The 26,866-nt window shown below is 43.8% G+C and overlaps 1 pseudogene; it reads right to left on the bottom strand.

The window, feature by feature from the left end:
• Window positions 1-2,190: 2,190 nt before the first annotated feature.
• LOC148292805 (uncharacterized) lies at window positions 2,191-5,619 on the bottom strand (annotated as a pseudogene).
• Window positions 5,620-26,866: the final 21,247 nt, after the last annotated feature.

Below are 26,866 nucleotides of genomic sequence, written 5' to 3'. Positions count from 1 at the left end.
CCAATAATGTTCTCTCAGAGCAAAGTACATTTTTATGCTGCCAGGATGCATAGCAAAAGCCGAACAATGAGCCTCCTCAAGAATTTCCCTTTTTAATGATTCATCATCAGGAACATACGATATGGTACCCAACATTAAAGCTCCATCATTTCTCATTGAATAATCTGTTCTGGTACCGTTCTCGACCTCTAATCTCAAGGTACAAATTAATGGATCTTGCAACCGGGTTGCAATTATTCATTTTACCAATACGGGTCTTACATAGAGAGTAGCCAACAAAGCTCCCTGTTCATCCATACCTAGCCCAACTCTCAACTTTCTCAACTCAACCAACAATGGAAGATATCTCCCTCGGAGGTGAGCCACAAATCCAGACGACTTCCGGTTGAGAGCATCCACCACCACATTAGCTCTCCCAAGATGATGCTCAATAGTGTACTCATAGTCCTTAATTAGCTCTAGTCACCTCCTTTGCCTCAAGGTCAGTTCTTTCTAGGTGAACAGATACTTCAAACTTTTATGATCCATGAAAATCTGACACGTTTCCTCGTAAAGATAGTGCCACCAAATCTTTAGAACGAACACCATAGCAGCAAGTTCCAAATCATGAGTAGGATAATTCAACTCATGCTTCTTGAGTTGCCTAGAAGCATAAGCGATTACCCTACCATGCTGCATCAACACACAACCTAGCCCTTGTCGGGATGCATCACTGTAGATAACAAAGTTCCCACTATCATTCGAAAGTGTCAATACCGAAGCGGTGGTCAACCTGGTCTTGAGTTCATTGAAGCTCTCCTAACACTCATCTGACCATTCAAACTTAACTCCCTTTCTTGTCAAACACGTGAGAGGTGCCATTATGGTAGAGAAACGCTTGACGAAGTGACATTAGTTGGTCGTGGCCAATTCACTATTGCCTCCACTTTCTGGGGATCCACATAAATACCCTCTGCAGAAATCACATGTCCCAAGAAATTCACTCTGTCAAACTAGAACTGACATTTGCTAAACTTGGCATACAACTGCCTCCTCCTTAAAGTCTTCAGCATAATTTCCAAGTGCTTCATATGCGCCTTTTCACTTTTACAGTATACCAGGATGTCATCTATGAACACAATCACAAAGCGATCCAAGTAACGTCAGAACACTCTGTTCATGGGATACATAAACACAGCTGGCGCATTAGTTAGTCCAAAAGGCATCACCAAAAATTCATAATGACCATATCTTGTCCGAAAAGCAGTCTTAGGCACATCCTCCTCTCTGATTCGTAACTAATGATAGCTTGATCTCAGATCAATCTTAGAAAACACCTTAGCACCCCTCAACTGATCAAATAAATCAACTATACCAGGCGACTGATATCTGTTCCGCACAGTGACCTTGTTCAACTACCTGTAATCAATGCACAACCTCATGGTGTCATCCTTCTTCTTTACAAACAGAACTGGTGCACCCCAAGGAGAAAAATTGGGTAGGATGAAACCCTTATCCACCAGCTCCTGCAACTGCGTCTTCAATTCCCTCAATAGTAAACTCGATCTCCCGATGAGGAGGTAACCGAGGAAGATCCTCTAGAAACACATCCGGAAATTCCCGTACAACTTGAATATCCTCCAATCTCAACCCATTATCCCCAGTGTCAATTACGTGAGCCAAGTATCATGAAAACCCCTTTCTGAGCAACGGTCTCGCCGTCATGGCTGAAATGACGCAAGATAGAAGAACTCTACGCTCACCAAAAAAGTCACCTCAAGTCATCCGTATGGAGTACGACCTCCTTCCGAAACAATCCACTGAGGCATGGAGCTTGGCTAACCAACCTATACCCAGAATAACATCCAAACCCACCATCTCCAGAGGGATCAAATCTGCCTCCAGAAATACGTCCCTTATTAAGACCATGTTATTCATGTACACCGCACTAACTACAGACACTATAAACACATCACCCGTAGGCACCGAAATGGCAAGTTCCTCACACAGAGCTGTGAGTCTCACATCCGCATTGTGGGCAAAACTATGTGCAACAAAAGAATGTGTAGCCCCGGGGTCAATTAAAACTCTAACAGGAATCCCAAAGACTGGTAATATACCTATGATCACATCAGGTGACGCATGTGCCTCCTGCTGAGACATGTTATATACCCTGCCTGTTGCCCTAGAACGTCTTCCACGTCCCCTCTGCTAACTACCACCTCTCCTAGCCACACTGATTTGGGCCCCACCATTAGACGAGGCCCCCACAAACTGTGATGTATCCTGTACTCTGCTCTGTGCCCAACGGAGATTTCTCTGCCTTGCAGAAGCATCGGGCACTCCCTCCGAAAATGCCCAGACTGACCACAGTGATAGCACCTAGTGGTACCCTATTGGCAGGGCTCAATATGGTACCTGCCGCATAAAGCATAGTGGGAGCGATTCCTCCCACTGAAAACTAGCTGCAGCTGTCTCCTAGAACCTCTAGCTGTACTACCTCCGGAACGGGTTCAAAACTCCCACTCTGATTGGACCCTCCCCTGGAGCTGACTCCAGCTCGAATAGCTCCCTAGCTACGGCAACTGGACAATCCGGAGCTATAACTGCCTCTCTTGGATAACCCCTGGCTGGGACCACCCATGTCATACTGCCGTCTATGGAAATCGCTACGTCCTAGACCATCATTTGACTGCTCTCGATCAATGAGGTAGACATAACCAAATCTCTGAAATTAATCAGACGTTGTCCTATCACGATGTCACGGATGGATGCCTTTAGTCCTCTGGTGAACAACTGACACTTCTTCCTCTCAAGTGGTGCACAATACTTGGACAATTCATTGAATTTCTTCTCATATTCGAAACCTGTCATACTGCCCCATTCCAGCTGAAGAAATTCCTCCATCTTCATATTTTGCTCGGCTAGTGGGTAGAACTGCTCATCAAATGCAGTCCGGAATTCTAACCATGTAATAGCTGACGAATCCTGATACCGTCTTCAGAGTGACTCCCACTAGTGTCTGGCATTCCTGGACAGAAAGAAAGTGGCCAGAACCACTCTACACTCCTGTGGAATATCCATCACATCCATAATTCTCTCCATATTTTCCATCCATTCCTCGGCTCCCATAGGGTCACCATCACCATCAAACTCTACGGCCCCAATTCTTCTAGCTTGGTCAGCATAACTCAAGGATGGATCTCTGGGTTGCCCAGTCATGGTAAGGCATGGGTGAACAACTCCAGTGTCTACTGAAAATTTGGATCAATCGGTGGAGTGGGCATCACCGGTATAGCTCCTGCCGGACCTCATACGTAAGACTGCTCGACCTGTTCCGGTACCAAACCCAAAATCGGAGGGTTCTCTAGCTCAGGAGAAGGATCCCGTCGTCGAAGTCGGGATGACCATTGAGTTCCCCTATGAGTGCCACCACATTTAGGGCCCACGATTCTGTCACAAGAAACACGAATTTATCAAAACAGGAATGCACACAAGGTGCGAAGTCTACTGGAATTTAAACCTAATGCTCTAATACCAAGTTGATAGGACCCGACCCAAATTCCACTTTGGAAACAAAGCAAAACCCTATGTGTCTTCGACACTTGGCGGGTGTCGGGCACAAATGACTAAATTGCCCTTCTAGCTAAAATTCAATTTTTAATACTGTCTGTCGCGCAAATCTCACGGCCTGGAGTTCCGGGCCGAGGGGATATGCGTTAACACGCGGTTTCCTGCTTTTGGGTGCGGTGCGGTTGTGCGCGGGCGTGCCAGCACGGTCTACCGTGCGTCGATGTGTTGATGAGTGTTGGATGGATAGGTGGTGCGCCTGTTTGAACTCGTCTTCCTAATCAAACGATTGTAGCCGAGAGAGGAACTGGTCTCGGCTGTTAGGTTCACGGCCTGAACTACAAGGCCGTTGAGTGATGGTGTTGGTGGTGGGTTTTGGGCGGTGCTCCGGCGCGCTGCTGAGGGAGCGACGGTCGTGTGATATATGGGGTGAGTGAACGAACAACAAGGATGGTGCTCCGGCGCCTTGAAAATCAAGGGTCGTATGATATATTGATGAATGGATTTTCCTTACAATCTAACACTACTCCTAAGAAAGCAAGTAAAGATATTGAAAGTGCATTACAGGAAAAAATAAGTTGCTCCGTGGGAGGCTTTGTTTTGGTGTTTGAACCCTTTGAATGTAGCTCGAGTCTTGTATTTATAGGAAGAGTCTCTGGAGGAGTAATCGAGGCTAAAAATCTGCATGGTGGAGCTTGATTGGAGCAAGTGGGCAGTCCAATCGACATTTGGGATCGTGAAGTATGGTGGTGTGACCCCAGAAATCCCGGTGAATCTCGGCCGCCGCTCTTGATCGTGGGTTCTGAGCTTCTGGCCGTGGAGACGCATTTATGGCCTGGATAGCTGGTGAACCAATATCTCAGGCTGTCAGAATTCTTGTGAGAATGTCCACGTCTAATCACTCTGATCCTCATCACCAAATCCTGACTTCAGTCACTTCCCACCTTCCCTCATGCATTAAATGCTTCTTTGTGGCCAGTGGGTTTGCTCCATTAAACAGGCACTACTTCATTAAATGAAGCCTGGGTCCCTGCTATCACGTGATGATTTGCCTTTAATGCCTTGGCCGTGATTTTGTTCGGCCTCGGCCTCGGCCTGCAGTCGAGGCCGAGATGATCATGCCTTAGCATTTTTCTTTTGTCTTCAGGAAGGCAAAGCACCTTGTTGAAACGCTGCGTTTCAGTTTTACGAGCAAGTGCCAGGGCCGAGAAAGGGGCTCCTTCGGCCAGCTTATGGCCGTGATTTATCAGGCACAAACATTGCCCCCACATCCCTGGATTCTTCGGCCTCGGCATGGGTAGGGGCCGAATGGATTCCAAGGGATGGACCCTTTGCATTCCTTTCTGAAGTGATTGACAACTGGGGCATTAAATGCGCAGGCCAGTCGGTGCATTTAATGCCTCAAGCACGTCATGTAGGCCATCATTGCCCAGGGCGTCGCTTCGCCTCGTCAAATGAAACGATGGTCTCTAGATTTTCGACGTGTCATCGCGCTCTTAATTCGCACGAGTCATAGTTTTGCCCCACCAATCGAAACATCGGCCACCATGTCTCTGTCATAATTTCGCGTGCTCTGAGTGCGCTGTCAAGCCATTTCATATTTCGAGATCATACCTCTGTTTTGAACTCCAGCACCAGTATAAAATCCATACTCCTTCACATTTTCCCTCACACTCCCAAGATCTCCGAGTTCATTTTCTTCGAAGGTTCATACTGACCTTCTTCAGTTTTCTTAACCCTCGTTCCTCAAACTTAAAATTATTATCCAGCGAACTTCCTTCTTGCTTTAATCGCTCTGGAACCCTTCTTTGATTCCTGGGCTTCGCCCTCCCTTATTTCCAACTGCCCTAATGATCCTTATTGCAGCTTCCTCAAAACCAGGGAACCAAACTTGCTGAGTCGCATGACTTGGCAATTTGGCCTGGTCCAGATGACTTGGCAGTTTGATGAGGGCGAGAAGATCTGGGATGATGACCTCGACGCGGCCGAATTTATGCGGCTGAATACTCGGGTCACATCCATGGCCGGAGTGACGGCCTTCACCAAGGCTGGAGTGATGACTCCTACCATAACCGGAATGACGACCGCTTACCATGTCCAGAGTAATGGCCGCTACCACGGCCTGAACGACGGCCGCTGCCACTGCCGGAATGGCGACTGCTTACCACGGCTGGAGTGGCAGTGGCCGTCCGTGTCCGGGGTGACGGCCCTTGCGCTTCCCATGGCCTGGAGTGAAGCCCTGGCTTTAGGCTGGCCGTGGCTGATGGCGATATAGGTGGCGAAGGTCCTGCCTCGGGGGAAGGCGTCTGATTGTCTTGCAAGAAGACCAAGGAGCCGAAGCGCGTAAATTTAGGATGTGATTTTTCTTATGTGTGTTTGCACTCGGCCAGGACCTGGCCGTCTCCTTGTAAACGCACCCCCCTTTTCAACCCAAATGAATAAAATGAAGTATGATTTCCTTTAGTTTGTATTTGTTATGTTGCATACTCCACTTTGATATTTGCAAATCTCATAACCTTTCTGCGGCCGTCTCCCACAATGACGGGATATATCTCTTCAAATATTGGCCGTTGATCGGCAAGTTGTGCCATTCCCCATCTCTATCTTTTAACTGAAATGCACCTCGGCCAAGAATTCGTTCGATAATGAACGGTCCTTCCCAGTTGGGCGAAAATTTGCCGAACCGAGGGTCCTTTGTCCCAATAGGAAGCACGGCTCGCCATACTAGGTCGCCTTCGGCGAAAGCCTTTTGCTTAACCCTTTTGTTGTAAGCCCTCGCTGCGATTTGCTTTTGTGCCTACATCAGGTTATAGGCATCGAGTCTAGATTGCTCAAAATCTTCCAACTCCTGAGCCATGGCTTGTGCATAACCCCCCCTTCACGCTCAGGCTGCTCGGCCACACGGAGAGACCGAACCTTTAACTCCATCGGGATGATGGCGTCGTGACCGTAGGTTAAGGAGTAAGGAGATGTGCCCGTGGCCGACCGCTTTGAGGTTCGGTAAGCCCAAAGAGCTTCGGGGAGCAAGTCGTGCCACGCCCTAGGTTTTTCCTCGATCATCTTCTCTAGGATGCCCTTGATTACTTTGTTACTTGCCTCGGCCTGTCCGTTAGATTGAGGGTAGTAAGGTGTTGAGTGGATCAATTTGATCCCCATTTTCTCGGTGTACTCCCGTGTCTCGGCCGATGCGAATACCGGGCCGTTGTCGGCCGTGATAGTTTCTGGAATACCGAACCGATGAACGATGTGATTGTCAAAGAATTTGACCACCTGTGCGCTGGATATCGACCGATAGGACTCGGCCTCGACCCATTTGGTGAAATAGTCGGTCGCCACCAAAATCCAAGCGTGTTGGTTGGATGCGGTCGGATGGACTTTGCCGATGATATCCACGGCCCACCCTCTGAATGGCCATGGTTTGGTAACCGGGTGAAAGGCTTCGGCCGGTACCCTTTGTATGGGGCCCTAGATTTGACACTTGATACATCTCTTCGCATACTCTATGCAATCTTTCAAAATGGTCGGCCAGTAATAGCCGTGCCTCCGAACCAACCACCTCATCTTGACCCCAAACTGGTGAGCACCACAAATCCCCTCGTGAGATTCATTCATGATGACCTTGATGTCCTCGGTGCTGGGACATAGGAGTAATAAACCATCTGATCCCTTTAGGTACAGCTCATTCTGATAAATTAAATAACACCGAGCTTGGAACCGTGTAGTCCTTTCATGGCTGCCAGAAGGGTTATGCAGATACTTCACTATGGGGTAGCGCCAATCGGCTTCGGCCGTGTCGATCTCGTCGGTGATATCGGCCGAAAACACTTGCGCTGTCATTCCTCGTTTGGCCAAGGCTGGCAAGGTACGCCTCTCGATTCTTATCACGCGATCATGGTCGGTGCTCGGGATGTTTACGCCAGACGCTACCTGGGCCATCTCATTGGCCTCGCCGTTTTCGGTGCGCGGTATATGAACAAAGGAAATTCTAGAAAATCTATCGGCCGTGTGGAGGGCCGTCACATAATACACGGCCAAATTCTCGCTTGTGCATTGGTATTCCCCAGTTAACTGGTTAATCAACAGCTGAGAGTCGTCGTAGACCAAAACACGGGTTGCCTTCATTTCTTTCAAAATCTCGAGACCAATGATGAGCGCTTCGTAGTCAGCCTGATTATTAGTGCATTTGAAATCGAGTTGGAAAGCGAACTGCCACTTCTGCCCTTGAAGAGATTCAATCACAACTCCGGCTCCTGACCTGGCCTCGGTGCTGGAGCTGTCAAAGTACATGGTCCAAAAATTCTTTTCCATGCAGGCCATACCGATCTCGACCTCCAACTCCTCTTCTTGTCCCTGGGCTGGGTGATGAGCCAGAAAATCGGCCAAAGCCTGACCCTTGATCGATTTCTGAGCCACGTATTGAAAGGTAAATTCGGACAATGCCATCGTCCACTTCCCAATTTGGCCGCGTATGATTGGCCGGGTAAGCATATATTTGATGAGATCGGTCTTAGAGATGATTTGAACAACCGAAGGAAGCATATAATGCCGCAACTTGGTGGCCGCGAAATAAAGCGCTAGGCATAATTTTTCGACCGGCGAATAGTTCAATTCGGCCGTGTTGAGGGTGCGGCTTAGATAGTGCACCGTTTGTTCGAGCCCAGACTCGTTCTGAGCCAGCAGACAGCCGATAGAGCCCTCTGAAGCCGAAATGTAAAGCCTCAATGGTTTCCCCCTTTTCGGCGGCATAAGGACCGGCGGTTGGGACAAATATTTCTTGATGTCGTCGAGGGCCGCCTGATGCTCTGCCCCCTATACGAACCGTTCCATGTCTTTGAGTTTGAGCAAGGGAGACAACGTCGAATTTTTCCCGCCAGATTGGATATGAAACACCGTAAAAAGTTCACCTTACCGAGGAAGGACTGGAGCTCCTTCTTAGTCCTCAGCGGAGGGGCCGCCATAATGGCCGTAGCCTTATTTTTATCTACCTTGATTCCTCGTTGGTGAACCAAGAAACCGAGGAAATTCCCGGCAGTGACACCAAAAGCACATTTCTTCGGGTTCATTTTTAGGCCGTGCGCTCGCATCCGGTCAAAAGCCTGTCGAAGATGTCCAACGTGGTCGGCTCTGGACGAGGACTTTACAACCACATCGTCGATGTAGACTTCAACGGTTCGGCCTATAAGGTCGTGAAAAATAAGGTTCATGGCTTTTTGGTATGTCGCGCCGGCATTTTTCAGGCCGAACGGCATGACCACCCACTCATAGGTTCAGATTGCTCCTGGACATCTGAACGCCGTTTTGTGAACATCTTCCTCGGCCACAAAAATTTGGTTGTAACCCGCATGGCCGTCCATGAAAGACAGGAGTTCGTGCTTTGCGGCTCCGTCCACCAGGAGATCTGACATAGGCATGGGATATTCGTCTTTGGGGGTCGCGAGGTTCAGATTTCGGTAATCGGTGCAAACCCTCAAAGCCCCAGACCTCTTCAAAACCGGTACAATGTTGGCCAGCCATTCAACGTACCGGGCCGTTCGTATGAAGCCGACTTTAAGGAGCCGTTCAATTTCCTCCTTGACCCTAAGCTGTACCTCAGTCGAGAAACGCCTTGGCGGCTGTTGGAAAGGCTTGAACCCCTCATTGATTCTTAATTCGTGCTCGACCAAACTTCTTGGCAACCCAGGCATCTCATGATAATCCCAAGCAAAACAATCCTTATATTCATTTAGCAAGCCGATAACCTCGGCCGCTAACTTCGGATCCAACAGATGGCTTACAAAAAGAGGCCGTGGTTCGGCCTCGGACCCTACATTAATTTCTAACAAAGGGTCCTGGACTTCAGGGTAGTCATCCTCCATTTCGGCGGGCGCCGTTTCTAGGTCGTCGAAAGTCAATGCGTCCGTTTCGTCCGCTTCGTGGAGGAATTCGATCAGGTTGATTGGTGAATTTGGCCGTAAGGATTCCGCCGCCCAGTGTTCCAGCAGTCGTTCTACCAAATCCCTCACGGCCACTGCCCCCTCTTCTTTAGTGGCCTTGTCTGTCATTTAAAGACTGGTGAGGTCGATCAACACTTCGCGCAACGAATCCTGTCGGATGTTCTCGGCGCCTAACTCCAGCACTTTCTGGGCCGTCGTTCTGGTTGGTCGGCTGTTTGCATCGTGGCCGGTGATGACAACCCATCCAACATCGTCGTCGTAAATCCGAGCTTGCACTGCGTTGGCCTCGAAAGGTTTTTCGTCGGCCGGATGTATAAACACCTTTTGGCCGTCCCAGAAGAATAACAATTGGAAAAGGGAAGATGGTATACACCCAGATTGATGGATCCAATCACGGCCGAGTAATACGTTGTAGTCGACGCTTGATTCGACCACGTAGAAGGCCGCGACCCTCGTCTGATCGGCCATGGTAATCTTTAAGGGCAATACGCCAATGGTTTTTGACTTATCGCCGACAAAACTGCTCATGACCACGTCGCTGGGGATGAGGTCCTGCTTCGACTTGTCCAGCTTTCTCATCAAGGAATAGGGAAGGATGTTGACCGTCGCCCCACAGTCAACGAAAACCTTGGATATGGGCACACCCTCTATGTGAGCTGAGATATACAAAGGCTTCAAGTGCCGGTATTTGTTCGGCTCGTCTCTTGGTATCACTTCGTTAAACGCTACGGCCAGCAATTCCTCCTTAGTCTTTGGTCTCTGGTCAAATTGCTCCTCGGGCACGTCATCCTCTAAGCTGCTAGTCTGTCCTCCTGGGGCTGAAAACTCGAATGGCAGCACCATGACCATGTTGATGCCGACTTCCTCCGGCTCCTGCGGGTTTCCCCTACCGGCTTCTTCTTCAGTCTCAGAGCCGTCTTTGGCGAGAGCCGTTTCCTCGACCATCCCGAGGATTCCCTCATATTCTTCATCGGAGATTCCTATTGTGGGGTCGTCCTCGGCCTCATGCCCGAAGAGAGGATCTCCGAAACCCTCGTCCATAAGCCTCATGGCCCTCGGACTATCGGTTGTGGACGCTTTGACCTTAGGGGGTTCTGAGGTTTCGACCTCCTCTTTGAGGGCCCGTCTAGCCTCTGCCAATGCGTCCCTAGCTGCTAGGTAATCGTCTAGGCGGCTTACTCGGCCCTCTTCCTCGGTCGTCAAACCAAAGAACGTGTCTGCCGGCGTCACAGCAAAGGACCGGCGGAGATATTCCAAATCGCCCCTGCTGAAGGGGATTTTAGCCTCTAATCCGCCGAGGTTGGGCTGGTAACTTGGCAGGCCTCTTGCTCTGGACTCCCTGTTCGCCTGGTATACGGCCTTAATGGCCGAGTCAGAACCGCTGGTGATGAGGAGCGCTTCTGCCTTTGTGTTCTTGAGGGCCAATTCTACGATTTCTCGGCTCTCAGGGGTCATGCCGTACAGATCCATGGCCGAATGGTCCTTATGGAATTCTCTGAGGAAGGACAGACCGCTGGCCGAAAAAGGGGGATCCCTCCCGTGGTAGATGTCGACGACACCTTCGTCTGTTCTTTCCATGACCGCGGCCTTTGGCTGAGCTGAATTGGCCAACGAACCATGGGAACTTTCGTCTTGCCTAGGGCGCCACGCCCTCAAAGGCTTGGTGTTGGCTGCTCTCACGGCCGGGGAGACAACTGGTTTGGATGACGGCCCGTCAGCAGTCGCCACTTTCTTTTGGCGTTTGAAGCCCTCGACCTCGGTTGTCTGCATCCTGGCCTGCTGAACCTGTCTCTGCATTCTTCTCAGCTGGGTTTTCGTCAGTGGTTCGGCCCTGCCCCCAGGCCGTGCATGGTACCATCGGTCATCCTTTATGACTGGTGGTTTGAAAGTTTTTATCGACCTAGGGGCGGCCTCTTCTTCGTGGCTGGCCGAGGCGTTGGGGTTTTGTGGCCCTAGTCGGTTGAAAACAGCTCTGCTGGTCGGCCGTCGACCGTACTGACCACCGAATCTTTTCACGATCGTTTGAGATGGCTCGGCGGCCTGGGCTGACCGATCTTACACTTGCATCGTTCGCAAAGGGCCGGCTCAAGTTCGGCCAAAGGCTCCTTTCCTTTCGCCGAGCTGCGAACTCCTCTATCCCCGGCCGGGAGTTGGGCGTCGACCATTTTAACGACAGGTGGAGGGAACGGCTTGGAGTCGACCTGCATGGCCGCCCGGAAATTGGAGCTTCTTCTCGTCTATCAATTTCTGGATAACGTCTCGCAAGACAACACAGTTGTTGGTGTTATGAGACCAAGAACTGTGGTACTTGCAAAACGTTTTCCCTTTGAGTTCCTCGGGCTTCGGAGTCTTATGGCCGAAGGACGATTTTACCTTCTTCTCGGCCACCAGCAGGTCGAAGATAGCCTCGGCCCTTGTTAAATCAAAAGTGTAGGCCTTCGTTTCCCACGTCGCGAACTTGGCGTCGGGGACCTTTGTGCGGCTATTGTCAGTTTTAACAAGCCCTCTGCAAACGAAGGGTTTGTCTATGCTGACTTCGGCCGAACTCATCTCGACCTCATCGCCCTCGGCCTCTGCGGAGCCGTCTGCTTTGGCGTAGCTGACGATGGGATTCCTGTAGTAGGTCCCCTTTGAGGCCGTCTTCTTCTGCATCTCCTCTTTCAACAAGGACGCATATCTGTCCACCTTGTTGGTCAAGTCATGCATGTCCCGAAATTAGATTCCCTGGAATTTCTTCCGGTATTCGAATTCCAATCTTTCCTCGGCCATCTTGACGAACTCCCTCTCTGGTAGGTTCGTGCGGCACCAATTCCTACATGTTTTGAACCGTTGTAGGTAATCGCGAGGTGATTCATCCGATGCTTGACTCATTCTTGCCAACTCGGCGACCGTTATTCCTCGGTTGGTCTGATAGAAATGTTCGTGGAACACCCTTTCCATATCAGACCAATCCCTTATTGAGTTCGGCGGAAGGTTTATGAACCATGAAAACACCCCGCCGGTCAAAGAATGAACAAATAGTCGGAGTCTCTGAGCGTTTGAATCGGCCTCTCCACACTGGGCCGTGAAACGGTCGACGTGTTCAATGGAGGAGGTCTGCCCATCCCCAGAAAAAAGCATGAACTCTGGCAATCGATAGTTCCGGGGGAGGGGGGTCCGGTCAATTTCTGGCGAGTACGGCCTCGTATATCTTGGCATGTCCGGCCGCCTCTGAGCTAGGCCGTCTTCGATCATTCGCGGGACGTCTTCGAGCCGCCTCGTATATCCTGGCGAGTACGGCCTCCTGTTGGGCTGCATACGGCCGCGTGGCCTGTAGCACCTCGTTCTGAGGCCTTACCTGCTGGGCCATTTGAACAAAGGGCTCGGCCGGGATGACCGAGCTGGTTGATGCCAGATGAGCACCGTGGGTTTGGCCAAGGTGCGTATGCGTTGTTGCTGGAACGGCCGACCCATAGTGAAGGTGAGAGCCCAACGGACACGACGACGCCTGCAAAGGTGGTAAGACGGTCAGACTGCCCTGACTGTACTGTTGTGATGATACAGCGGACGCGTTGCTTGGGCCAGGATGGGTGTGGACGGCGGCAGTATGAACTGAGCCTAGTGGGTGGATCCCAGGATGCGTGAAGCTGTCGTGCCCTAGTGATATGGCCAAAGCATGGAGCGGTCCGCACGCTGTCTCCGCCGAGTAGGTTGGTCCAGAATTCATCCACGTGGGCTGGGATTGCCCACAGCTGTTTGTCGGTGGCAAAGAATGCTGGCCGTACCCTGATGCTTGGGTGTGGGCCGAGACGCCGAGGCTGCTGCTTTCGCCGTAAGGCTCGATTCTGTCGCGCTCTTGGCCCCTCGGTCCGGCTCTGGGAGGTGTCGCGGGCGAGGTCACCGGCATCCTCTCCTGTAAGAGCGTTCGCAGTTCTGAGGAGAACCTGTCCATCGCGGCCATGAAGGATGTTTCTATCCTGTAGGCCTGCTTGGACATCAGTTCCTCCACCACTGCCTGTTCCTGCATGGATTCGGCCGTGCGATCCGTCGTTACTGGAACGCCGGCCGAGATCCCAACCGTACGTTCGGTCTCGGTAGTTGTGATTGGTGAGGCGGACTCAGGAGTCTCAGAAGTCATTTCGACTGCTTTGTTTTTGAGCTTTGCCTGTGCCCTAGTTTCCACCATAAATTTTTTGACAAGTATCCCACCGGGCGTGCCAAAAGTGTCTGCCGTGCAAATATCACGGCCTGGAGTTCCGGGCCGAGGGGATATGCGTTAACACACGGTTTCCTGCTTTTGGGTGCGGTGCGGTTGTGCGCGGGCGTGCCAGCACGGTCTACCGTGCGTCGATGTGTTGATGAGTGTTGGATGGATAGGTGGTGCGCCTGTTTGAACTCGTCTTCCTAATCAAACGATTGTAGCCGAGAGAGGAATTGGTCTCGGCTGTTAGGTTCACGGCCTGAACTACAAGGCCGTTGAGTGATGGTGTTGGTGGTGGGTTTTGGGCGGTGCTCCGGCGCGCTGCTCAGGGAGCGACGGTCGTGTGATATATGGGGTGAGTGAACGAACAACAAGGATGGTGCTCCGGCGCCTTGAAAATCAAGGGTCGTATGATATATTGATGAATGGATTTTCCTTACAATCTAACACTACTCCTAGGAAAGCAAGTAAAGATATTGAAAGTGCATTACAGGAAAAAATAAGTTGCTCCGTGGGAGGCTTTGTTTTGGTGTTTGAACCCTTTGAATGTAGCTCGAGTCTTGTATTTATAGGAAGAGTCTCTGGAGGAGTAATCGAGGCTAAAAATCTGCATGGTGGAGCTTGATTGGAGCAAGTGGGCAGTCCAATCGACATTTGGGATCATGAAGTATGGTGGTGTGACCCCAGAAATCCCGGTGAATCTCGGCCGCCGCTCTTGATCGTGGGTTCTGAGCTTCTGGCCGTGGAGACGCATTTATGGCCTGGATAGGTGGTGAACCAATATCTCAGGCTGTCAGAATTCTTGTGAGAATGTCCACGTCTAATCACTCTGATCCTCATCACCAAATCCTGACTTCAGTCACTTCCCACCTTCCCTCATGCATTAAATGCTTCTTTGTGGCCAGTGGGTTTGCTGCATTAAACAGGCACTACTTCATTAAATGAAGCCTGGGTCCCTGCTATCACGTGATGATTTGCCTTTAATGCCTTGGCCGTGATTTTGTTCGGCCTCGGCCTCGGCCTGCACTCGAGGCCGAGATGATCATGCCTTAGCATTTTTCTTTTGTCTTCAGGAAGGCAAACGAGCAAGTGTCAGGGCCGAGAAAGGGGCTCCTTCGGCCAGCTTATGGCCGTGATTTATCAGGCACAAACAAATACAAGATCGACTTCTCCCGAAAATTCGGTAGAATCTCCCCTGTAATTTGATCTTTTCCCAAAATTTTCACATGTCAAACAAGCATATATATATATATATATATATATATATATATCCCAACCATTTAGCATGCATCGACATAAATTCCAACATCCCAATATCAGAACTAAATGGCCTCATGCCTTACTGCAATCCTAGGGAAATATCAGAACAATTATTTCAGAAATTTACAATAACACAATTTGATTACAAAAGGAATCCTACATAAGGAAAGGATGAAGCGGAGTGTGGTGTCTGCCCTGTGGTGGTGCTCTAGTGCACGTTTATTGCCTGGGGGCGCAAAAATAAAGTTTTAGAAAATAGCATATGAACATACTAACCCCTCCGTAAAAACAGTTAGAAAACTCAATTATCTCAAGATTCTATATTCTTACAAAAATCAAGCATGCATATTTATATGAATATAAACGTTCCATCATTCAAAGAATTAAACAAACCCAATGAAAACATCGAAAACGAAATAATTTCCATCCACCTAGGTGTACCCATTATATTTTCGTCAATTCTTTAATTTCTGTCAATTCCCACACTAAACCGTTAATTCCTCGTGTCACAATTTGTGGCACGTCCTCACAAGTCTCAGTAACACAAAGTAGACCCGAGCCGCAATCCTTGCTAGATTCAGGGGACATTTAGTCCACTTGATTAGCATTCCTCGCTCCGCACGGTCCCAGTACCCCTAGGACTCGTGGGGCAAATGTCAAGCGCGCTGACTTATCCGAAGGCAACTATTTATTCCGTAGGCAACATTTATTCCGAAGGCAACCTTGGGTACCTATGGTGGTTTTTAAAATAAATATATTTCTGAAAAGGATTAAAGATTATAAAACTATTTCTCAATTATCCTTAAATCCTGCTGCCATTCATGAAAACTATAATTTTATTTCTCATCAAACCATTCAATCCGATAATCACCTCATTTCCTACTTTTCAAGCCCTTTGCATTTCCACATAGAAGCGTATAAATAAAATATTTAAATCCAATTAAACATGCTTGGAAAGCCATAGTCAATAATAACTTATTCAAGATCAAATAACAAAACTTAATTGCATAAAACCATTTATAAAAACAAAAGTCCACTCGCTGAGCGTCCGAGCTAGCCTGACCCTTCGAGGGTCCCTCCTGCGAGTCTGATGGAGCCCGAGTACCTATTTAAGCCATTACAAATATTTAATTAATAAAATAGCTCAATATAATGATTTAATCCAAAACCTTGACCCCCGACTTCTAAAAGTGTGTGCACCTAGTTTAAGGCCACTCCTATGCCCACTTAAGCATTTCCAATGATTAGAACGGTCTGAAAAGACCCGAGAGTCGATAAGCGATACATTTTCATACTGGTTAACCTGAGACCCCGTGGGGTTTACGGCCTCGAATTGTCAATCCGAGAGTTCCTATAGGCTCTACACATTTTAATAACCACGTCTTGCAAGTTTGGTCCAAATCAGACAGTCGGATTGATCACGATCGCACGATCAGACGGTTACGGTTTATTTAACCTTAGGGTTCACGATTTCAGAGTATCCGGGACTAGAAATACAAGGTACAACATATGTGAGTTTGAGTTCGATCCAATGGTCCAAACATAACGAACCCAGAAATCGCACAATAGGCGAAATCCGTTCGAGGGTCAAACAGTATCCGAATTGGAATCTGAACACACTTACGCGCTCGTCACAACACGAGGATCATTTTAGGATACAATGTGGCCCCACCATACTGCTTCCAAGCCGCCGCACGCACTGGCAACGGGTGGGTGGCTAGATAAATTTCTGGCAACCCAAAAAACTCCAAACGGCTGGCCAAGCTTCCTACCATAGGTACAGGACATCGATTGGAGCCACTGCTGTTCTTGGACCTACCCCGGAAAATGACCGGAAGTGGCCAGAATTTCAACCTAAGCTAGAAATCGGCCAAACTTTGAATCGAAAATCGGATTATCTGAGCTAGAAATCAATCAAATCTTACCTAACCATTAGCTAGAGCACAAAAAATAGGTGAGAAACCATACCTCACACGTCGACATTGGTGGCCGGAGGCCGGAGAACGAGCTACGGGAAGTTTGGACTAAAAACTGGCCGGGTTTCGAGCTTTTTTCGGCGAATCTCGCAGTTGCTGGCGGTGGAAGTCGGGTAGGGTGTGACGGCGAAGCTTGGCAGATCCTTTTGGCACCAGTCTCGTGGGTTGGGGTGGCCGGATGTGGTGGTTATGGAGGTTGGGGGTGGCGGCTTGAGGGAGCTGTCGAGAGGGAGGGGGTTTCGTGGAGAGAGAGAGTGAGAGAGAGAAGAAGAAGAAACATAAAAATCTGATTTTTGCTAAATTACGGTTTTCCACCTCTACGTATTTTGATCGTATCTTCCTCAATACAACTCGGATTTGAGCCCACTACATGTCTACGGACTCGTTTCGACGTGCTCTACGCAACGGTAAAAATGGAATTCCCAAATTCCTTCCCGGTCAAGAAGTCAACTTTAATCGTAATAAATTATTCACGAGGTAATTTAGTCTTTTACTTGAATAAATTAATAATTAAAAATTATTTACGGTTCAGGTTTTTACACATGCATTTACAAAAAATAAGTTATGTATAATCTTAAGATTGGGGAGCACAAATAACTTAAAAATTAAGCTTTATAGCTTGGATATGCACCTAATTATACTAGGCATCAAATCGCAATCTTATTATGCTAACTTATTTACCATTATAGTTCAAAAAATTGATTTGTTTACAAAACTCATGCATGAACAATTCGTTGAATCCAACTTCACCGAAATGTCACTACTACAAAAAAGGCAAAAGACGATGGGAATTCACCGTCGTGTATCGGGTTTTCAAACCGTCATAAAATCGACCGACATCTTTTGCAAAGTAAAACCACAATGGGAAATCACTGTCGTTGTTATAACAAACAACGTCATTAACAAAAAACAACCGACGTCTGTATACTGAAAAATGAACCAAAAAATTGTCGTATAAATAAATACAATACGTTTTTAAATAAATAAAATACGACGTTATTAAAACATACGACGTCCAATATATTTATATAACCGTCGTGAAATAGTTTTTCCACTTCGTTTTTTCCATTAATATTGACGTGGAAATAGCGATTAGGGTAAATCACCGTCGTTGTTATAACAAACAACGTCATTAACAAAAAACAACCGACGTCTGTATACTGAAAAATGAGCCAAAAAATTTTCAAGGATAAGAATAGACGACATATTTTATACAAACTCCGTCGTGTAAATAATACAATACGTCTTTAAATAAATAAAATATGACGTTATTAATACATACTACGTCCAATATATTTATATAACCGTCGTGACATGATTTTTTCACTTCGTTTTTTCCATTAATATTGACGTGGAAATAGCGGTTAGGGTAAATCACCGTCGTTGTTATAACAAACAACGTCATTAACAAAAAAAACCGACGTCCGTATACTGAAAAATGAGCCAAAAAATTGTCAAGGATAAGAATAGACGACCTATTTTATACAAACACAGTCGTGTAAATAAATACACTACGTCTTTAAATAAATAAAATACGACGTTATTAAGATATACTACGTCTCATATATTTGCATAACCGTCGTGAAATGGTTTTTCCACTTCATTGTATATAAAATAAACGACGTGGAAAATATGTTAGGCTCATGACTTACGACATATTTATTTCTATAAACGACGTAGTATTTTATATACAATGTCGTGATCATGTAAAAGACAGCCGTGTTTCTCTATTTATACGCCGTCTTTACCAAAATAATAGTCGTCTAATCTATCTGAGACGACGAAGTTTTTCAGCCAATCACCGTGGAAAATATATTTAACGACATAAGAATAAAAAAGAGGCGTGGATATTCCCATATAACGTTGTTTTTGTAAAAGAACGACGTCCAAATATCTTTTTACGTCGACAAATTTACCTCTGGATATCAAATTACGTCGTGAATTGTTTATTTTTTACTTCATTTTTTATATAACAAGCGACGTGGTAAAATTTTAAGATGACGATTTTTGATTTGTTACGGACGAGTTCATGATCTAAGACGTCGTCTTTTGTAACGTTCAGGTTCGATATCTGTCCTTTTAGACGTCGGTATTATGGTACTGGAGTCGTATTATTTGTAATTACATGTCGGCTCTTTATGCTTATCCGACGTGATATCGTTAATAACTGTTTCACAATACCGTCGTCTTTCTTCAATTTTACTTCGCTTTTAGATGTCGGTAAATTCAATGCTGTCGTTGAATGCTCCAAAACATCATTTTTTATTGACAATTTTATGAAAACAGACGTCTGTTTTTCACAGTTTTATGAGGACCGTAGTTTTATAATACTGAACCAGTATTTTATGTACTGATTGTTTTGTGGCCAAAACCTGCATAATGAAAGTGAAGAAAACACATTGCAATTTATTACAAAATTAATGTCCTACAGTAGTGCAGTTTAGGGCATAAGTAATTTCATAAATTACAAGAGCATCATTCAATCCATATATCTTCACACCAATCTCGAATATTTTGACTCCCAAACTCACCCACTAGTTTATCAAATGTGTCAACATTTGGCATCCCTTTAGTAAATGGCTCGCACTCAATTCTCACATCACCTAAGACATCATCACCAATAACATCATTATATTCTCTATTAGGCATTGATAACACTATCGACCAACCATGATGCATCGGGTCGTCAACAAAAAATACTTGTTTGACTTGAGAAGCCAAAACAAATTGGTCATTCCTATGTCCAATTTTACTCAAATCTACAAGGGTAAATCCAAGTTCGTCGACTACAAGGCCGGAAGTACTATCTATCCAATCACACCTAAAGATTGGGATTGTAAACTTTTGGTAGTCAAGGTCCCAAATTTCTTGAATGACACCATAAAAACCCATATTTGAGAGAATTGGGTTTTTATCCTTGGCACTACCAACTTGCATGGTATGTGCAAGTAAATAAACTCCACTATTTTGAACTGTCCTCACATCATCTTGTGCCTTGATATTAAATTTAACACCTTTAATAAGATAGCTCCTATATAATGGCACTGCCATGTTTGGACCAGCTGCTAGCCACCTTAAATTTTTTTATACCCCATGATTGTCTCCCTCATCAAGTTCACTTTGAACCTGCAAATTAATCATATCTTAATTCAATCTAACATAGAAAGAAGAAAATTAAAAGTCCAATATGTTATTGAATAACATATACCTTGAAGTGTAGCCATTGAATGAAAGTGCTATTGTGCTTATCTTGCAGCCACTTTGTTCTCTTTCTAAATTTTGGATAAGCGGCCTTGATGTGGATCATATGTTCCCTACATGACACGAAAAATTCAAGCATTACGGTCCCAAACATATAAGATAAACATAAGGAATAATTTAAAATGGAAACTTAAAGAATAAAACTCATACTCGATATAAGGTAGGACTTCCTCCGTATTCTCCAAGACATATAGATGTGCTTGGTTCAACAGGTCCCGATCAACTAAGCTCACTGTGCAACCTGATAATGGCTTTGAAACTCCTATCTTCTGACTTGATGGCACTCCAATTGTACTAATATCAGATAAATGTTCAGTGCAAAATTCTACAGCTTCTTCAGCTATATAATGCTCCGCAATGCAACCTTCGGGATGAGTACGGTTCTGAACATACCCCTTTAGAACTTTCATATATCTTTCGAACGGATACATCCATCTAAAATATACTGGCCCACATAGACGAACTTCTCTGACAAGATGTACTACTAGATGAACCATGATATCGAAGAATGAAGGTGGAAAATATTTTTCAAACAAACACAAAGTAACTACTACATCTTCTTCCAACTTATCTAGCTTGGAAACATCAACCGTCTTTGCACATATATCATTGAAGAAGAAGCACAAACGAGTTATTGCATACCTTGCAGGCTTCTCCAAAACAGAACGAATTGCCACAGGGAGCAATTGTTGCATTAAGGTATGACAATCATGTGATTTAAGGCCAAGAAGTCTTGAATCTTGTAAAGATACAAGATTTTTTATATTTGAAGAATAACCTTCAGGGACCTTCATACCATAGAAAGAATTGCAAACCGCTCTCTTCTCTGCTCTTGACAAATTCCAAGGCCCTGGAGGCAAACGAGTACTTCTTTCTCCATACTCGGGTTGCAAATCAGTTTTGACCCCCATGTTCAATAAATCTAACCAAGCAGCAATCTCATCTTTATTTTTTCCAGGGATCTCCAACAATGTACCAATGATATTATCACAAACATTCTTCTCAATGTGCATAACATCTAGGACATGCCTCATTGGAAGGTATTTCCAATACTCAAGATCAAAGAATTTTGACTTCTTCTTCCAACAAACTCTGTCACCATCATTTTCACCTCCACCTCCCCCTTTTTTCGAGCCCCATATGTAATTAATATCTTCAACCATATGCAGCACATCTTCTCCCGTTAATGGCTCCAGAGGCGTGCCATATTCAGGTTTCCCATTCAAAGCTGCACGTTGCCTCCTATATGGATGATTGATTGGTAACCATTTTCTATGCCCAATGTAACAAATTTTGTGGCCATTTTTCAACCTGTGACTAGGTGCATCATCGCCGCATATTGGACAAGCTTTATATCCTTTAACAACATAACCAGATAAGTTTCCATAGGCGGGAAAATCATTAATGGTCCACAGTAATGCAGCTCTGAGTGTAAAGTATTCTCCTATGTGTGCATCATACACTCCTCTAATCCCATCCCACAAAGATTTTAAATCATCAATCAAAGGCTCCAAGTAGACGTCTATATCATTTCCGGGTTGTTTAGGACCGGAAATCAATAAAGTCAACATCATGAACTTTCGTTTCATGCACAGCCATGGTGGGAGATTACCACAACATCCTTTTAAACCTTGGAATTGAAGGAAAATACCACAACACCTTCGCTGCCACACCCTCTTTCAAGAATCCATCTTTGGTGTCCTTCCACCTTGAGATATCACAAGTAGGACAATTAGTTGAATCTTCATACTCCTTCCTATACAAGATGCAATCATTGGGGCATGCGTGGATTTTCTCATAACTCAGCCCCAATGCACACAAAGTCTTTTTTGCCTCATACATAGAGGCCAGTATTGTATTTCCTTCTGGAAGCAACTCGCCCTGAAGTATTAATAATTCTGTAAAACATACATCACTCATCCCATGTTTTGCCTTCAAATTATACAACTTCACTAATGCCGATAACTTGGTGTATTTTCTACAACCAGGGTACAATGGTTGATCTCCATCCCCAATCACATTAGCAAACTCATAAGGATCGGATCCAAAATCACCAAAATCATTATAATCCATCTCTATTTCTTCAGGCACAAAAATGTACCTACTATGGTCATCATCTTCTTCAACATTTCTACTAGCATTAGTAGTTGGTTCCCAAGGTTCTCCATGAAATGTCCAATTCTTATAGCTTTGGTCAACTCCATTAAAGTATAAGTGATCCCTTATAATTCCAACCCCAAACAATTTCAAATTCACACATTTAACACATGGACAACGGATATGCGTTGTAGTTAGAAGATTTTCTACAGAAAATTGCAAAAATGCTTCCACCCCTAACTCATATGCCTTCGATCTTCTATCCGAGTGCATCCATGACTTATCCATCTCCGACACTATATCCTATTATCTATAATAAGGTGAAAAGACAAGCAATGACTATCACTATAGCAGATTATATAAGGTTTTAATAGCAAATAATATAGTATACAGACGACGGTTTTTAAACAACAACAGACGTATTACACATATATAGACGACAGGTTTTAAAACAACGTCGTCTAATGCTAGCAAGAAACAGAGGCCAGCGAACTTGGACCACGACGGTAGTTAAAAAATGCGTCGTGGTATGAATTTACAGACGACGGTTTGTTAAAAAACCGTCGTCGTATGCATAAAAAAGATATTGAAATCCCAGTTTATTTTCAAGAACCCAAAATATATTCAGAACACAACATATACATTAATTTTTATGTTGGGTATTAAGAACACGTATACTAAGCACGAAACCAACATATACTAAGCATGAAAACATTAAATCCTGATTCATAATAACAGAGAGTGATTAAAAGATCCGACAACATTAAATCCATTCCCGATTCATGAAAACATTAAACATTAAATCCATTAACCCATACCGTCGACAACATTAAAAAATCACAAAACCCTTTACCACAGAACTGAATATCATTCAATGAATTTACAAGCATGCAATTAGGGTTTGTACTTACAGGTAGGCAGAGCTCACAGATTATGGCCAACTTGGATTCGACGGAGTTGTAAACTTGGCCAACTTGGATTCGACGAAGAGACCAACTTTGAATTAGCGTTGAAGTGAGAGAGCGGAGCGAAATGTTTTAGGTCACAGACTTTGGCCAACTTGGTTCAGGGTTACAAGTATAAGAGTTAGAGCGAAATCTGCAAATTTTAGGTCGAGGTGAAATTTTTAGAAAGCGCGCTTTTTAAAAATCATCGACGGAAACAAAAAAACAACCGTCGTTAAAAGTTCAACCTAAACATGACGCTTATTTAAAAAATGACGTCGTTGTAAATATCCTTACGACGCAAAACCAAACTACGGTCGTTAACATGTCTAAAGAAATATGATGCTTATTAAAAAAAAAAAAACAGAAGTATTAGAAAATTAAATAGACAAATATACCCTAAACCCTAATAAATAGAACCTAAATTATATATTTTTTTTAAAAAAATAATTTTTCAAAAGGGATTAGGGTTTTATGGCCTAAAATATCTCGTCCATAAAACCCTAAACCCTTATCCCTTTTCTAAATTTATTTAAACCCTAAACCATTAAAGTATAAGTGATGTTGTGACTTATGAAAACATTTATCTTTTTGGTGGTAATTTTAAATTTGTATAACTCAAACTTAATTTTTTAAAGCTTAAGGGGGAAGAAAATATCGCAATGACTTCATAGGAGTTGACGTTGCATTTTTTGGAGTTATTTTAAATTTATTATGAATATTTCGAATTAAATATAATAAAATATTATAACCCACAAACGACGTCGGCGTTAATAAAATAACGACGTTGTAAATCATAATAAACGACTTAATTTTAAAACAAACGTCGTTTAAAGTTAAAACCATGGCCATTTTTACACAGAAAACGAAATACAAACCATTTTCCACGACCTAAACTCTTAACCTCTCGCCGTCTAATGTCAAGAAAACAACGTCGTCTATATAACCAATAGCGTCGTTTGAAAAATATTTTATGTCGCTTTTTAAAAAAATATGACGTTGTTATGTGTGTATAACGTCATTTTAAAGAAACCACAGTTTAGAAATGCACTCTTCGTAAATCATCGACAGAAAACAAAAAAACCGTCGTTAAAAATATAAATGAACATGACGCTTATTACATTTATACCCTAAACCCTAAACCCTAAACCCTAAACCATAAAATATAAACCCTAAATTATATATATATTTTTAAATAATTTTAGAAAAGGGTTTATGGTTTTACGGCCTAATATATATTAACCATAAACCCTAAACCCCAAAAATAAACATTTATCCCCCTAAACCCTAAACCCTAAACCATTAAAGTATAAGTGATGTTGTGACTCATGAAAACATTTTTCTTTTTGGAGGTAATTTTAAATTTGTATAACTCAAACTTAATTTTTTAAAGCTTAAGGGGGAAGAAAATATCGCAATGACTTCATAGGAGTTGACGTTGCATTTTTTGGATTTATTTTAAATTTATTATGAATATTTCGAATTAAATAGAATAAAATATTATTAATAAAACCCACAAACCACGTCGGCGTTAATAAATTAACGACGTTTTAAATTATAATAAACGACTTAATTTTAAAACAAACGTCGTTTAAAGTTAAAACCATGGCCATTTTTAAAACAAACGTCGCTTAAACTCTTAACTTCTCACCGTCTAATATCAAGAAAACAACGTCATCTATAGAACCAAGAGCGTCGTTTGAAAAACCTTTTACGTCGCTTTTTAAAAAACTGTGACGTTGTTATGTGTGTACAACATCTTTTTGAAGAAACGACGGTTTTTCACAACATGAAAACCTCAACAAATTTGGTTCAGCATGATCTTGGGTTTTTCACAACATGAAAACCTCGACAAATTTACAGGGAGGTTGACGGTGCATTTTTTGGTTATATTTTAAATTTATTATGAATATTTTGAATTTTGATAGATATAAAGACGACGGTCTTCTATATAATTATGTCGTTGCAAGTTTTATTACACGTCGGTCACACAATTTCCGTTTTTTAAAAATAATGAAAACCTATTTGAAATTCATAGGGAAAAAAAGAATGTACATTATACATAAAATTTGCACAAAAACATGTCTAATTCTAACCAATTTTGTACAAAAACTTGTCTAATTCTAACAAAATTTGTACATTTTATAAAAATGTTTAAGTATTCTAAAATTCCTCTACTCCATATGAACACAAACAAACTCTGCCCATTCTCTCCTAACTTCTTCAATGGCTTCTTGGGGGTATGGCGCTTGATCCTTTCCCTTCGCAAACTGCAATCCATAAACAAAGATTAATCTCACAGACGACGCTATTTTTCATTTACCGACGTAGTATATATATTCAACGATGGTATTTTTAATTTACCGTCGTTGATAATATAAAAACCCACATAATAATAAATCTGAAAATTTTCTTCTTACCATCTTCTCAAATTCCAGGGAAGTATCCTTTATGATGTCTCTCATAAAGCGCATGACATAATACCCGCATTCTACACTGCTTGGTTGCTTTGGAGTGCCGGGCAGAGTTTTCCAAAGAGGTGTTTTACGGCCTACTCTGCCTATGTGTGTATTATACATTTTTAGAGCACTGTTCACTATGTTTTTCTCGTCCTCATCCACAACTCAATTTCCAGGCAGTGGATCCAGAAAATAGACGGTCTCCTTCTTTTAAATAGTTTTATATGCAGAGCATCATACAAACAAAATCCTGTTTTTTGTTTGGAGACTAACCCTGGATTGTAAGGCATCAGGAAAATCTGTTCACCATCTGTTTTTTGAAGTCGACTGGCTACGATACGTGATCTTTCAGTTAATGAACCAGCGTCGGCACTAACTAGAGCAGGGTCTATTAAGCCAACCATATTCACAGCTTTCAAATGATCAAATAGGCACCTAAATATATGAATTGAAACCATGAGTGTTTTTTTTTTCAACATAAAGGAGAGTGTCAAATGAATATTTGATAAGGACAAACCTCATATATACTGCAACTACAGTAGCCCCAATTTCTTCCATGCCAGCAAATTGGGTAATATCTTCATGCAAGACGAAGGTATTACGATCTATGCCAAACACCTCCTTCTCAATTGTAAAGGTCATAGCCTTCTCCTGAGGCTTTAGTGTCGATTCCACATAACTACAAAGGGATTGTAAAGAAGATGGCAACTCCAGCTTTGAATAATATGGTACTTCAGTATTCTGTTTGAAGAAATAAAGCAACATAAAGTGACGTGGTAAATAAATAAAAACGACGGTTTAAATAACAAACCGTCGTCTTAAAATAAGTTACACGACGGGGAAAAAATACCGTCGTAATGAATACTTTATTACGTCGTTTAAAAAAAACCGACGTCTAATTCAAATGTAAAATTCATAATTAATGAATTTACCTTTTCAATTTGCTTTTCTCCAACACTGGATTGCTGTTTTAATAAATAAAGATATATATATATATATATATATATATATATATATATATATATATATATATAAGAAAGCTTGTACAACAATTTAAACATTCAATTAAATAAAAACTGCCGTGGAAATTTAAAACAAACGACGGTTTAAAGAAAATATAGACGTCTGAAAATTGAAAAACAAATGAAAAAGGCAAAGTTATGAGAATTTACCTTTTCATCTTTCTTTTCTTCTATCTTTTCTACTA

The sequence above is a fragment of the Prunus avium genome, chromosome 7 (genome assembly GCF_965620075.1).
Source record: "Prunus avium chromosome 7, drPruAviu1.hap1.1, whole genome shotgun sequence".
NCBI classification, from domain to species: domain Eukaryota; kingdom Viridiplantae; phylum Streptophyta; class Magnoliopsida; order Rosales; family Rosaceae; genus Prunus; species Prunus avium.
Note: the sequence above shows the minus strand (reverse complement) of the source record. Positions and strands in the feature narration are given on the sequence as shown.